General features: G+C 40.7%; 1 protein-coding gene and 1 non-coding gene across 4 annotated transcripts in view; both read right to left on the bottom strand.

Moving 5' to 3' along the window:
* The window catches only part of DIS3L2 (DIS3 like 3'-5' exoribonuclease 2), a 456,478-nt gene that overhangs the window by 340,350 nt on the left and 102,274 nt on the right, over positions 1–13,854 (bottom strand). The window lies entirely within an intron of this gene.
* Positions 9,493–9,597, bottom strand: LOC114006649 (U6 spliceosomal RNA). The gene has a single exon (XR_003548357.1). It is a non-coding gene; the product is annotated as a U6 spliceosomal RNA (small nuclear RNA).

Raw genomic sequence — 13,854 nt, 5'->3', positions numbered from 1 at the left:
ATAAACTCAAATATAACCATAAAATTCACTATTCTCTAATCTGAAAACAAGTCTTAGGGAAAAAAAAAAAGCCACAAATGCCCTGTTAAAGAAAAGAAAGCCTGGATCTGGCAATAGCTTCAGGGACAATTCCTCATCTTTCCAGAGCTGTGAAGTAGCAATCAAACTTGAGGGACAGGGAAATTATCTACACTGTGCAGTAAATTATTGGGTTGTCAGGAAAGTTGTGATGTATTTTTACACAGAAAAATTGAAATATAGGGGCCAGTCAGCAGGTGGTAGTTAAGGGCACTGGACTCCCACGTGGCCAACAGCAGTTCAAGTCCCAGAGCCGGTGGTTTGCTTTCTCACTTTCCCGCGCGCTTTCTCTCTGCCCCTCTCTGGTCAAATTAAAAAATAAATAAACAAATGAATGAAGTTAGATAAAATACTCTTTAAAAAAAGAAAAAAAAAAAGAGAGAGAGAGAGAGAGAGGCCGGTAGGTGGCTTAGTGGTTAAGGTGGCAGGACTCCTATGTGGCTGACCACAGTTTGAGTCCTGGACCTGACAATTTGCTTTCTCACTTTCCTTCTCTCTATCTCTGTTTCTCTCTGGTCAACTTCAAAAAAAATAAAGTAAAATAATGACAAGGAATAAAACTAAATAAATTCTTTAAAAAAAAAAAGGAAAGTACATCATGACTTTCCTGACAACCTAATATATCCACTGCAAACAGCAGTTCAAACTCACCAAAATTAAAAGAAACTGGCCACTGCAAAACTATTCTATGTCCATTAGATATTCTTCCCCTCCTTTTAAAATTAATATGCTATATTTCAAAACCGGGAGTAAGCAGAAAAAGTACCTGCCATTAAAAACTTCAAGTGGAATCCTAAATGAAATGCCAGGTAAGATTTCCATTATGCTGGTTTCCCCAAACTCCACACATGAAACATTTTATAGTTTCCCTGCTTACTGATAGAGAAAAACCCTTCCTTGAACATGAGGCCCATCTTCAAAGAGCACTATCTTAAATCTTATAAAAGAAGCAAGTCTTTCTCAGCCCTAGAAAATTCTGTGCCAGCAAGTAAACCCCATTATGTTACCCCTCCTTGGGGGGGAGGGCTGCTGTCAACCTGGTAACGTGGTGCTTTTCCGGGAGTCCCGAATGCCGTTGAGAGGGCTCCTGAGACCGCCAGTGGAGGCTGTGTGCCAGGGATGTGCCCGCCCATCCCACCACCTGAGCCTCCTCCCACAGGACTAGCGCGTGTCAGCAAGTCCAGCTAGGGGCTCCTCTGCGTTTCTTGGATCCTCTGGCTGGGCTTAAGTGATAGCACTCACTTGCCACACATGTTTTAACAAACTTTCAAATCCCTTAATGGCACACGTGGGACAAAGTATAATACACTGTTCAGGAAATACTTTGGAGCCAAGAAAAGCAATTGATATTTCCACAGGGAGTTCCTGACAAGGCTTGCCAACAAGCTTCTTTCGTTATAAAATATGAGTATGGACACTGTCATTTTAGACATATTTACAGAGGGTTTCAAAGGCATATGTGTTACTAGGAACTTTGTTGGTCTAAGACAGTTTATCTGAAACTACCTTTTATCTAATTAACAGGAACAGAACTATCTCTAATCTTCTGATTATTTGAGCCAGAAATCCTGTGTTGTCCTAATTGATCAATCCCTTCCACACCCCAAGACCACCCTGACGTACACACACATGCTCTTCCACATCGCATTTGTCAGCTATACTGCCGGCTCATGCCACCACTCTCATCCAGTCTCCATCATCTCTCACCTGGATATAGGAAACAGCCTCCTTGCAAAAGGCCTCCCTGCCTCTGCTCCTGCCCCCTATCTGCTATTCCCAGCACAGTGGTCAGGGTGAACATAGTAAGCCTAAGTTGTAACAGATCAGTTCTCTGCTCTCACCCCTCCAAGCTTTTCCATCTCATTCAGAGCTAAAACCTGACGCACAGGCCCTACCTGATCCTCTGACCCCATCTCTACCAACTCTCGGCCCTGGCCTCTTTGTGCTTCCTTGAGCACACGAGGCACTACTGCTGCTCCCCAACATCACAGGAGAGCTCACTCACTTGTTACTCAAAGTCACCTTCTCAGTGAGGCTTTCTTGGGCCACTCTACTCAGCTCGATACCCAAACCCTACCCTAAATTCCTGTTTCTTTCCTCCACAGCACTGATCACTTTTGAAGGTACTACATACAGTATTTTATAAAATATTATTATTACATCTTTCCCAGTGGAACCATGCTCCATGAAGGCAGAGAATTCCTCCCATTTATTTGTTCACTGTCATATACGCAACACACAACACAAGATGACACCACCAGGTAATATGCAATATACAGTACTGGCCAGAGTTTTCAACAGCCACAGAGCGTCCAACCGCTAAGAGTCTCTTGCCCCCTTATCGGCCAACATAGGACCACAATTCCCGCTTACTAGCAAAATGGCTCTGGGCAACCCACCTAAAGAGCACTGTACCAACAGTCCCTGAAAGAGGACCTACAACAACACAGGTCACTTAGATTGTTTCTCCCTCCCTCCCTCCCTCCCTTACTCTCTCTCTCTCTCTCTCTCTCTCTCTCTCTCTCTGTGTGTGTGTGTGTGTGTGTGTGTGTGTGTGTGTGTTGGGTCTCATTGTGTCGAATCCACCTTCCTCAGTCACCTGAGCAGCTAGGACTACAGATACTCACCATCCTGCCAGGCTTTCAGAGGAGGGTAGGAATTGAACCTGAGCCTCCCATGTGCCCTCAATCTGCCAGCAACAGCATCTGGCATGTGCTACCAGCGCTGGGGTGTGTGCTCATTTAAATTACAGTGATGTCAGAGAGTTTTTGGAACTTTCTGTAAGTTCAATGTATGTTATCTACATGTCCTCACCGGAACTGCACAACTGGTCAGTAAGTAGAATATTCACTGCCCCTTTCTTATAACAAGAAATTAAGTTAAGTTAAGGAGCTTTGAAGGAGGTTCCCATAGCAAGACAAGCAGTAGAACTGAAAAGAGTCTGGGCGCTCTGCCTCTATCTTCCTTTGCATGACACTAGTGTTATCAAGCTGAATCTCCTCCCAATGGCTAAAGGACACATCACACTCAGAAAGGCCCTACAGTGGTGATGCTCAATTGAGAGATGGCAGTAAGAAGTTTGTATAGCTTCTTTCCACCTTAAGGGATCTTGTCAAAATGGGGAGGACAGGACACAGATGGTGTAATGATTACATTGCTGAACTCCCATGTAGTAAACCACAGTTTCAGTCCCAGACCCTGGGCTTGAACTTTGGATGGGGCTTGGCGTGAGTGCCCAAAGTCCCAAGAGGAGAAGGGACTGTGGCATGGCCATCCTGCCTTGCTTTCTGTCTCTCTGGTGAGTATACACGCCCTATCGCAAAAATCTCTCTCAAAAAAAAAAATAGAGAGAAAGGGGAATTAATTTTTCGGTGTCCTCCTCCTTATCTAAACTTTGTACAGTATCTCCTAGAAAATTCCATCTCAATGTACCACTAGCAACTGAAACTCAAAATATCAAAAACCACCCTAGACCTTCCCCCTCACAGCACTTACCTTTCCTGTCCACTTTCTCCCAACACCCTACACTTTCTTCCAGCCATTCAACATAACACCTTAGCCCACATGTGCCCCTTCCTGTTGCTTAGCACACTAGTCACAACATTCTTCACTTGTTTTTTCATGAGCACCCTTACGTCAATGCAAACTCCCTACTCGTCTTAGTGACCCCATCTACAAATCTCCAGAAATAAAAATCAGATTACCCTCTGACTCTAAAACTTTCCATGATTTCTCCTTCTTAACAGAACTACCTCTTCTCTGTTCTTTGGCTTACTATTCAAAGACTTGACATTCTCAATATCCACTGACCTTTTTAAATCATTTTAATCTTACCTGCCATTTCCTTCCATGACCACTGCAAACTGTCTTGGCTTAAAGCACATCAGCTCAAGAATCGATTTCTAACAACTTAGAATGGTAGGGTGTGAATCCCTTCTTCTATTTCTCTGTGACTGCAGCCAGAAATACCACATAATTCCCTTTAAAAAGGTTTCAATTCTGTTTTATCTATTTTTTTCTCTGGATTTTTAAAAATTTACATGTAATCGTTGTACATCTTTACAGCATACAATATGATTTTTCCTTTTTTTAAGGTAAATATTTCATTTTATTTTTATAATTGTCATCATTATTATTAATGTAACATATTTTCAAATGGTACTTTATTGTCCTGTATCAGGAAATCAACTTGAAATTATGCACAAACAGGTTACCAGAAAAGGTATCATGGAACTGTTGCTGCTCCCCAGTTGAGATAAATGTAAAAAATGACTTAATGTTCATTTCTGTCACAAACAGAAACACATACTGTATGGTACCATTTACATGAAATGTCCAGAATATGTAAATGTAGAGAGACAGAAAGTAAACTATTGATTACTTAGAGTTGAGGGACTGGAAATAAGGAATGGCTACTAATATATATACGGTTTCTTTATGGAGTGATAAAAATTTTCTAAATTGTTTATGATAATCATTGTACCCTTCATAATATACTAAAGTCATTAACTGTTAAACTTGTTTCCTATATATTTTGCTTTTTTTCCCATCCTTGATTCCCTCTCTCTCGCCCTCTGCCATTTCCCACCCTCCTCTCTGGTATCTATGGTTGCTTTCTATGCCTTTCCCCCCCGAAACACACACATTTTATTGATTCACTAAAGATCTTAATTAATCTAAATATTTTCAATAGCAAGCACAGCTGATATATACACATCCATGAACACAAGTCTGGCTTTAGGCATAAACCTCAGTGAGTAGAATGGACATGCTATAAAGTAGCACCTATCTGGGGCTATATAACTTACTGTAGTCATCAAATAGATATTTTTAATGCATTTTTTTTATTTCAAGAACAAGTTTTCATGGTATTTTTCCTGAAACATTTTTTTAATTAATTAATTTACATACAGTCCCTAAGCATCGTCACAGCATACAAAATGTGATTTCCTATCCAGAATATACTGATAGTGGCTTAATCATGCATGTTATCATCAATAATTTTCCATTTCTAGTTTCATATATATATATATATATGACTCTGCGTTTTCCCACCCTCTTCTCACTCTCTCTCTGGTGTCTACATTTGTCTTCTATTCCTTCCCCCCAACATTTTATTTATCACACAATTTCTTAAATAATCTAACTACTTTCAATAGCAAGTTCAGCTGGCGAGAAATCCCCCCCCAGGGGGGATGGTCATGCCACAATCCCTTCTCCTCCATTCTTCTCTCGGTATCTTGGGCACGCACGCAGACGCGCCCGGTGTGAGTTTTAAGCCACTGGGTCCGGGACGCAAACCGCAGTCGACTACGTGGGAGTCCAGCAACATAGCCATTACGCTAACTGCTGGTCCCGAAATTTAATTTTCCTGATGTAGCACCACCTTGAGAAATTTCTTGGAGATCTGGTCTGATGTTGGTAAATTATTTCATGTTTTATTTTTCTGAGAATATTCTTGTTTTTTTCTTCGCATATGAAGGATAATCTTGTTGGGTAAAGTATTCTTGGTTGAAATTGCTTTTCCCTTAATTCTTTGAATATATTTTCCCATTCTTTCCTCAGTTATATTGTTTCTGGTGAGAGAGGTCTGCTGTTAGCCTGATGGGATATCCTTTGTAGGTAACTTGCCATTTTTCTCTTGCAAATCTTAGTATCTTGTCTTTGTCTGTGGTTTTGGTCAATCTGGCTATAATGTGTCTTGAAGAAGATCTTCTTGGGTTGATTCTATTTGGGGCCCTTTGTATTTCTTAGGACTAGATCTTTGAGTAGCTCTCTAGGTTTAGAAAGTTTTCATGGGACCAGCAGTTAGCGTAACGGCTATGTCGCTGGACTCCCATGTAGTTGACCACAGTTCAAGTCCCGGACCCAGCGGCTTAAACTCACGCTGGCGTGTGTGCGTGCGTGCCCAAGATCCCGAGAGGCAAATGGAGGAGAAGGGATTGCGGTGTGGCCATCCCCCCCGGGGGGTGATTTCTCGCTTTCTATCACTCTCTCTCTATCTTTCTGGCGAGCGCATGTGCCCTATAGCAAAAACCTCTCCAAAAAAAAAAGTTTTCTTGCAGGATTTCATGGAATAGATTATCAAGGCCCTTATGAGTCTCTTCACCTTCTGGGATACCAGTTATCTGGATGTTTGGACATTTGATAGTATCTAGTATTTCTTGTATATTATTCTCATTTTTTTGGCCGTTTTCTCAGACTTTGTGGTGGATTTTTATAGGCCAGCAATTTTCTCTTCTATACCTGAGATTCTATTCTCTGTATGATCTAGTCTGTATTATAGCCTTCCTGTATTATAGCCTTCATCTCTAACAGGTCCATTTGATTCTTTTTTAAAGTGTGTAATTCCTCTTTTAGATCTTGTAAGAACTTCCTCACCTCCCGGAACTCGTCAGCTCCTTTTCTGCCTCTTCCACAGTTCATTGTCTCTTTTCTCTTCCATCTCTGTTGGCTTCATCATTATGAATATTCTAAATTCTTTATCAGACATTTCCGTCATTTCCATGGAACTGTCTATGGATGAAGACGAGCTATTCTTTTCCCTTGGAGGAGAGGTATTTTCTCATTTTCCCATGTTTCTTGTGGTCCTGCGGTGATTTCTATTCATCTGATGGATGGTGTGTTTCTTCCTAAACTTGAAGTTCAATCTGAGCGTTCCGGAGCATACAGAAAGAGGTGATCTGAAATCTCTTTGCCGTTCTGTTCTGATCCCTTTGCATGGCAGATTCAGTAGATATTGAAGAATATGTTAACCCTAATAGTATTTGGATGTTTGGCTATAGTTCCCTTAGATCTGTCTACAAACACAGTGAATGAAGATTGAAGAGCAGAGAGATGAGATAAAAGAAAGAAAAAAGGAAACAGAGAAAGAAAAAACAACAACCAAGAAACAGAAAAAAAGAAGAAAAAAAAAACTAAAAATTTTTTTTTTTAAAAAGTAAAAAATAGAAAACTATGCAGTACAAAATCACTAGTTCTCAGGAGCCATGAAGGTGTCTTCTTCTGAAGTCCTGTCCCTTGCCTCTCCTGGATGGGAGAGGGAGAGGGGACTCTTAACAAGATAAAGATAAAAGAGGGGCTGAAAGCCAAGAAAATACTTTACCTTAATAGATTTTAAAAAAGAAAAATTACCAAAAAAATTAGAAGATAGAGAGAGACAGAGATAGAGACAGAGACAGAGAGAAGGTGTGGGGGACTTCCTACCACTAGAGTTTGTGGGCTAGAGGCTGAATTATCAGTAGAAAAATCTTCATCTCTCTCTCTCTCTCTCTCTCTCTCTCTCTCTCTCTCTCTGGAGAGGTTTTTGCTATAAGGGATGTGCACTCACCAGACAGAGACAGAGAGACAGAAAGTGAGAAATCACCCACCACGGGGGATAGCCATGCAGCAATCCCTTTGCCTCCATTCTCCTCTTGGGACCTTGAACACATGCGCCTAGCATGAGTTTAAGTTGCCGGGTTCGGGACTCGAACTATGGTCAACTACATGGGAATCCAGCGACTTAGCCATTGTGCTAACTGCTGGTCCCACCTTCATTTTCTTTTTTCCCTGAAATCACTAGTTCTCAGGAGCCATGAAGGTATCTTCTTCTCTACATTATGATTTTTCAAGATATGTATGCAGTATATGTCAAAATATTACCATCCATACCATTCACAACAGATAACTTTACATTCTTGTGTCTATTATTTTTTATTCCTAAGCCCCTTTCTCCCATCCCCTCCTATCCAATCTATCCTATATAGTCTCTAATATCTGCACTTGACCTCCCTGCTATTATATTTTCAAATCTTTCCATTTCTGCCATAGAGATTACACATTTGGTATATGTTGAGTGGGGACTTACAATGTTTGTCTTTCAGTCTGGTTTACTTCACTAAAGTATAAATCTTCACTAAAGAAGTAAATCTTCTACATTCATTGACTTTGTATCAAATGACAGGATCTCTTTTTTTTCATGACTGAGAAGTAATCCATAGTGTAAATGTGCCACATTTTTTTCAATCCAGTCATCCATTCTTGAGCATTTAGGTTGATTCCATGTCCTAGCAATTGTGCATAATGCTACAGTAAACATGGATGTGCAAATGTCTTTCCAATTGAGTGTTTTCCTATCCTTTGGGTAAATACTCAGGAGTAGTATTACTGGGTTGTATGGTAGTTTTCTTTCTAGTTTTTTTTTTGTTTGGTTTTTGTTTTAGGTTTTTGCCACAGAGCATTTACACTCGTTGTAGAGAGACAGAAAAAGATAGAGAGAGGGAAAGTGAGAAATCACCTCCCCCCCTCCCCCAAGGAAGATGGCTACGCCACAATCCTTTTTCCTCCATCCTCTTCTTGGGATTTTGGGGTATGTATGCACATGTGCCCACATGATTTTTAAGCTGCTGGGTCCAGAACTCAAACTGCAGTTAGCCATGTGGGCATCCAATGCCTTAACCACCATACTACCCACTGGGCCTTATGTCTAGGTTTTCTGAGGAGCCTCCATATTGTTTTCTACAGTGACTTACATTCCTACCAACAGTATAGGAGTGTTCCCTTTCCACCACAACCTTGCCAGGACTTGTCATTCTTTTTTTTTTTTTTTTTTTTTTTTTTTAGATTTTTGCCATTCTTACTGGAGTTAAGTGTTATCTCACTATGGTTTTTATTTGCATTTCTCTTATGATAAGAGAAATTGAGCATTTTTTCATATGCTTTTTGGCCACTCATAGGTCTTACTTAAAGACTTACATGTTCAGCTCATTTGCTCATTTCTTAATTGAATTATTCTTTTTATTCTGGGTAGATGAAGTGTTTGAGTTTCCTATGTATTTTATCAGTCTCTTATCTAAAGCATAGTTTGCAAATATTTTCTCCCATTCTCAGGATTGCCTTTTCATTCTAATTATTGTTTCCTTTGCTGTGCAGAAGCTTTTTAGTTTCATGTAGTCCCACTTGTCTAGTTTTTGGATTGTTGCCTGTGCTTTTGAGGTCTTAAGAAATGTTTGCCTACTCCTATGTCTTCAAAAGTTTCCCTGGTGTTTTCAAATAGTAGTTTAAGGGATCTTTGATCTATTTGGAGTTGATTTTGTTAATGATGAGAGATAGGGGTCCAGTTTTATTTTTTGGTAGGTGGATATCCAGTTCTTCCAGTACCATTTGCTGAAGAGACTTCCTTTTCCCCACTGGATAGTCTTATACCCTTTGTCAAAAATCAATTGACTATATACTTTGGAGTTTATTTCTGAATTCTCTATTCCATTCCTTTGGTCTACATGCCTGTTTTTGTGCCAGTGCCATGCTGTTTTGATTATTGCAGCTTTTTAGTGTATTTTCAGGTCAGGATGTGATATTCCTCCTACTTTATTCTTTTTGGCACAGTATCACTTTGGCTTCAGGTGGTTGGCTCCTCTCTGATTTTGTGAGTAGAAAAATATGGAATGCATCATAAATTTGCATTTCTTTCTTGCACAGGGGCTATGCTAATCTTCTCTGTCATTTTGATCATGGTATATGTGCTGCTGAAGCAAGCACTGTTACCATTTTGAAAAAGAAAAAAAAAAAGGATCATCTCTGTAGCGTAGCCATTAAGCACTGTATATGCAGACCTAGATTCCACGTGACCAACTGTGGTTCAAATCCTGGCCTCAGTGGCTTAAAAGACATGTCAGGTACATGTGCCTGTATGCCCCAAATCTTTGCAGGATGAAGAAACAGATTAAAAACGACTGCAGTGGGACCAGCAGTTAGTGTAATGGCTATGTCGCTGGACTCCCACGTAGTCAACCGCAGTTCGCGTCCCGGACCCGGTGGCTTAAAACTCATGCCAGGTGCGTGTGCGTGCGTGCCCAAGATCCTGAGAGGAGAATGGAGGAGAAGGGATTGCGGCGTGGCCATCCCCCCTGGGGGGGTGATTTCTCGTTTTCTATCTCTATGTCCCTCTCTGTCTGTCTGGCGAGCGCACGCGCCCTATAGCAAAAACAGATCCAAAAAAAGAAAACAGAGACTAGAGTCTCTGTTAACTCTCTCTCTCTCTCTCTCTCTCTCTCTCTGTTGTATGCACCCTCTGGCAGTAAAAAAATAGAATAAAATAAATCAATAAAAAGAGGAAAGTGCTCTTGAAGAAACAATCTGCATCTGTCAAGGAGCACTCCACTTGGACTACAGGAAAACAAGAATGCAGAGGTCTGCAGGCTAGGCTTTAGGGCCACTGGGCACTGTTCCTAAGAAATCACAGGGTATGAAACAGAACTACTGGAGCTAGACAGTGGCATAAGGGTAAAATGTGATGCTCAGCAAAGCTGACACATGTGGGAAGGATCTAGCTTCACTCCTGGAGATCTTTCTGAATACTCTAAACATGTGTGTGCCCACATTCCAGGATTGGCTGAGGCTGGGAATGGATCATGGATAAAGACCTTGTCGAGGGTGCTGTCTCTCTCTCTCTCTCACTCACTCACCTATGAAACAAACAAATAAACCTTAAAAATAAATAAGTAATAACTATAGGTGCCTGTGACATCTGTAACATGTCCCCTCCTATTCTGCAAGGCCACCAAGAACATGTAACTCTGCTATAACCAAACCTCTACCTAGTCACAGATGAGAGGAGTGTGCCTCTTTTTCGAGGAGTCCCAGGTCACAGAACACAGCAGAAATCAACTGGAATTATCTCTGTAGCAAGGTGATCAATACCCTGACCCCGGAAATGAGCAAAGAGATAAGGAAGAAAATTAGGTGATTTGGCAGAATATCACACCAAGTTCCGAAGTTAGGAGACAGATTTTTTTTTTTTAATCCAGACCAGAAGCAAAACTAGAAAAACTAGAAAAACAACCCCCAGGGAATAGTTTCTAATAGAGACAGAAGAACTACATTTCTACATGAACGAGTTTCACAGAAAGAATAAATAACTATTGTGATATAGTGGAAGATCCAGCTCTGTGGTGCAGCAGTTAATGTGCTGCTCACAGAAGTTAGATCTCACATGGTGACTGCAGTTCAAATTTCTAGTCGTGTCAGCCTCAAACACCCTGAGTATGCACGCAACTGCACAAGATCCAACAGGATGGAGGACTGGAGGAAGGGGATTGCGACCTGACCAAACGCTGAGCATGAATAAAGAAAAAGAAAAGGGAACAGCAGATGACATAGTGGTTAAAGCACTGGATTCCCACGTGGTTGACCACAGTTTGAGTTCTGGACCTGGTGACTTGAAACTTACACTGGGTGCATGTACATGTGCTCAAAATCCCGAGAAGAGACTGGAGGAGAAGGGATTATGGTATGGTCATCCCCCCTGGAGGGTAATTTCTTGCTTTCTTGTTTCTTGTTTTTTAAGTCTCTAAAACATACTCAATGTATTAGCAATGTCTGTTTTACCAAAAAAGATAGGAAAACCAACTTGAATTGGCTCTTTTTTAAAGTAACTTATTACTTTATGTAACTGAGCCAATCTGATCAGATTGAGAAGCTCACATGGCATCTACAGGCCCATGTGTATCTTCATGTGCACACATGTGTCTGTGTCTCTATGCAGCTTTCCCCCACACAAGTTCCATTACTATAGTAGCCTCTCTTCATAGAGAAGGATGAAGGAAGTATGCCTGTAATTCCAGAATTATATGCCATCTTGTTAAAGACCCTGAAGGGGTAGAGGAAAAAAAAATATTCTCGCTAAGGAGCTCTGCATAAAGTAGTATTAAGTCCGCTGAGGTTGATTTGGATCATATTCCCATTCCTGTATCAATCACCATAACAAGGAGGTGAACTAAAATGATACTCTCCTATATCCGAGTAATTGGGCCAATTTTTCAACCCAAGTAAAGAACAAGGTTGAAATGTGTTTAAAATGCTTAATGTAAGGTTCCTTTAAGTACATTCTCTGTATTTTGATTCATATTACAAGTCTACCAATAATTTCCAACTGCTTTCCTGGATCAAAGATTATTCCCTTTTTAGAATCACGATAATTTTTGATACAGAATCAAGCAGGGATCTAACATCATTCAGGAAAGAAAATAACCTAAAAAGTTTAAATAACTTGTCAAATAAAATAAAGATCATTAGTATTTAAAGTTTTTATGTGTGTAGAAACTTAGCTGCAATACCTCACCACAAATTTCTTCACATTACACCAACCTCCAGCAAAACGAATTTCACATCTTAGAGATGTACTTGAATATCCTGGACCACACTCAAAAGTGAGCTCAATTTGCAGACCATTTCAGAAAGCCAGACAGTATATAGTGAAAAAAATTCAGGGTGCGGGAGATGCAGGATACGAACATAAGGCCACAATCCCAGAGTCCAATGATACTGCACACAGCTAATTTACTATTAAGAGATTAGCCACAATTACTGAAAAAGCCAGCCAACATTTGAACTACCCTCTCATAGATTATAAGAACTGAAACCACATTTCTTTCATCAGTCTGTGGTTTCTAGCATACTATAAACTCTGTACTTACTGCTGGATTTTTAAAATAGATTTCAGGTATGGCTGACTCTAAAAATCTGCTTGTATCTGCAGCCTTCCTTTCCATTTTCCCTCAAGAAACCACAATGAAGTGACCCACTTCTGTCACAAAGACCATTCCAGACATATGGGCTTTGACTACGACTTCTTGCCCTGGGGGTTTTGCACTGTGTATATATAATACCTTCTTCCCTCTAATTCATTGCCCACCTACTCCTTCCAATGATAAACCATTCTACTGTCAACTTTTTCCAACTTGGAACATTCCCATGATGCTGGAGTGGCTATATTAATATCAGAAAAAGTGAATTCAAGAAGAAAAGGATTATGAGGCACAAGAAGAACATTTCATGTTGGTAAGAGGCAATGCATTAGTAGTATATAGTGATTATAAATGTATGTGCACTTAATGAAAAAGTTTCAGCCTATATAAAGCAGAAATGACATAAGAGAGACATAAGTCCCTGGACATAAATATTTTCATAAATAAATAATAAAATAAGGACCACCCCCTTTACTTAGGGTTAAGAGAACCAGATCCTAGGGGCTAGCAGGTGGCATTGTGATTAAGGTGCTGGATGCCACACAGACAACCACAGTCCAAGTCCTGGACTGGCAGCTTGAAAAGCACGCCAGGTGTGTGTGCATGTATGCCTAAAATCCTGAGAGGAGAATGGAGACGGGGTTGTGGTGTGGCCATCCCTCCCAGAAGATGATTTCTTACTTTCCCTCTCTCTGTCTCTCTCTGGAAAGCACGCACACCCTATAGCAAAAACCTAAATAAAAGAGAGAGAACCAGATCCCACATGGCTGAGGACATGGCTTGAGTACCAGCTCAGGTGGCTTGAAAAACAGGCCAAGCACATGTGTGTACATTCCTCATACCCCAACCAGACAAAGAAATGGAAGAGAAGTGATTGTGGCATGACCATGTGCTACCAGGGAGTGCTTTCTCCCTCTCCTCTCCTCTGTCTCTCCAGTGAGCACAAGTACCCTCTAACAATTAAAAAAAAATTTTTTTAATCGCAATAAGGGACCAGCAGATGGCATAACGATTGCACCACTGGGCTCCCATGCCATCTACCATGGTTTGAGTCCTCGACCAGGTGGCTTAAACTCATGCCAGGCATGTGTGCGTGCATGCCCAAAATACTAAAAAAAGAATGGAGAAGGGATTGTGGCAGCGCCATCACCCCCAGGAGTGATTTCTCGCTTTCTGTCTCTCTATCTCACCAGCAAGCACATGTGCCCTATAGCAAAAATCTCTCTTTAAAAAAAAAAAAAAAAAAAAAAAAGCAAAAAAAAAAAAAAAA

This window comes from Tupaia chinensis, unplaced genomic scaffold (genome assembly GCF_000334495.1).
Source record: "Tupaia chinensis unplaced genomic scaffold, TupChi_1.0 Scaffold149383_1, whole genome shotgun sequence".
NCBI lineage: Eukaryota > Metazoa > Chordata > Mammalia > Scandentia > Tupaiidae > Tupaia > Tupaia belangeri.
Note: the sequence above shows the minus strand (reverse complement) of the source record. Positions and strands in the feature narration are given on the sequence as shown.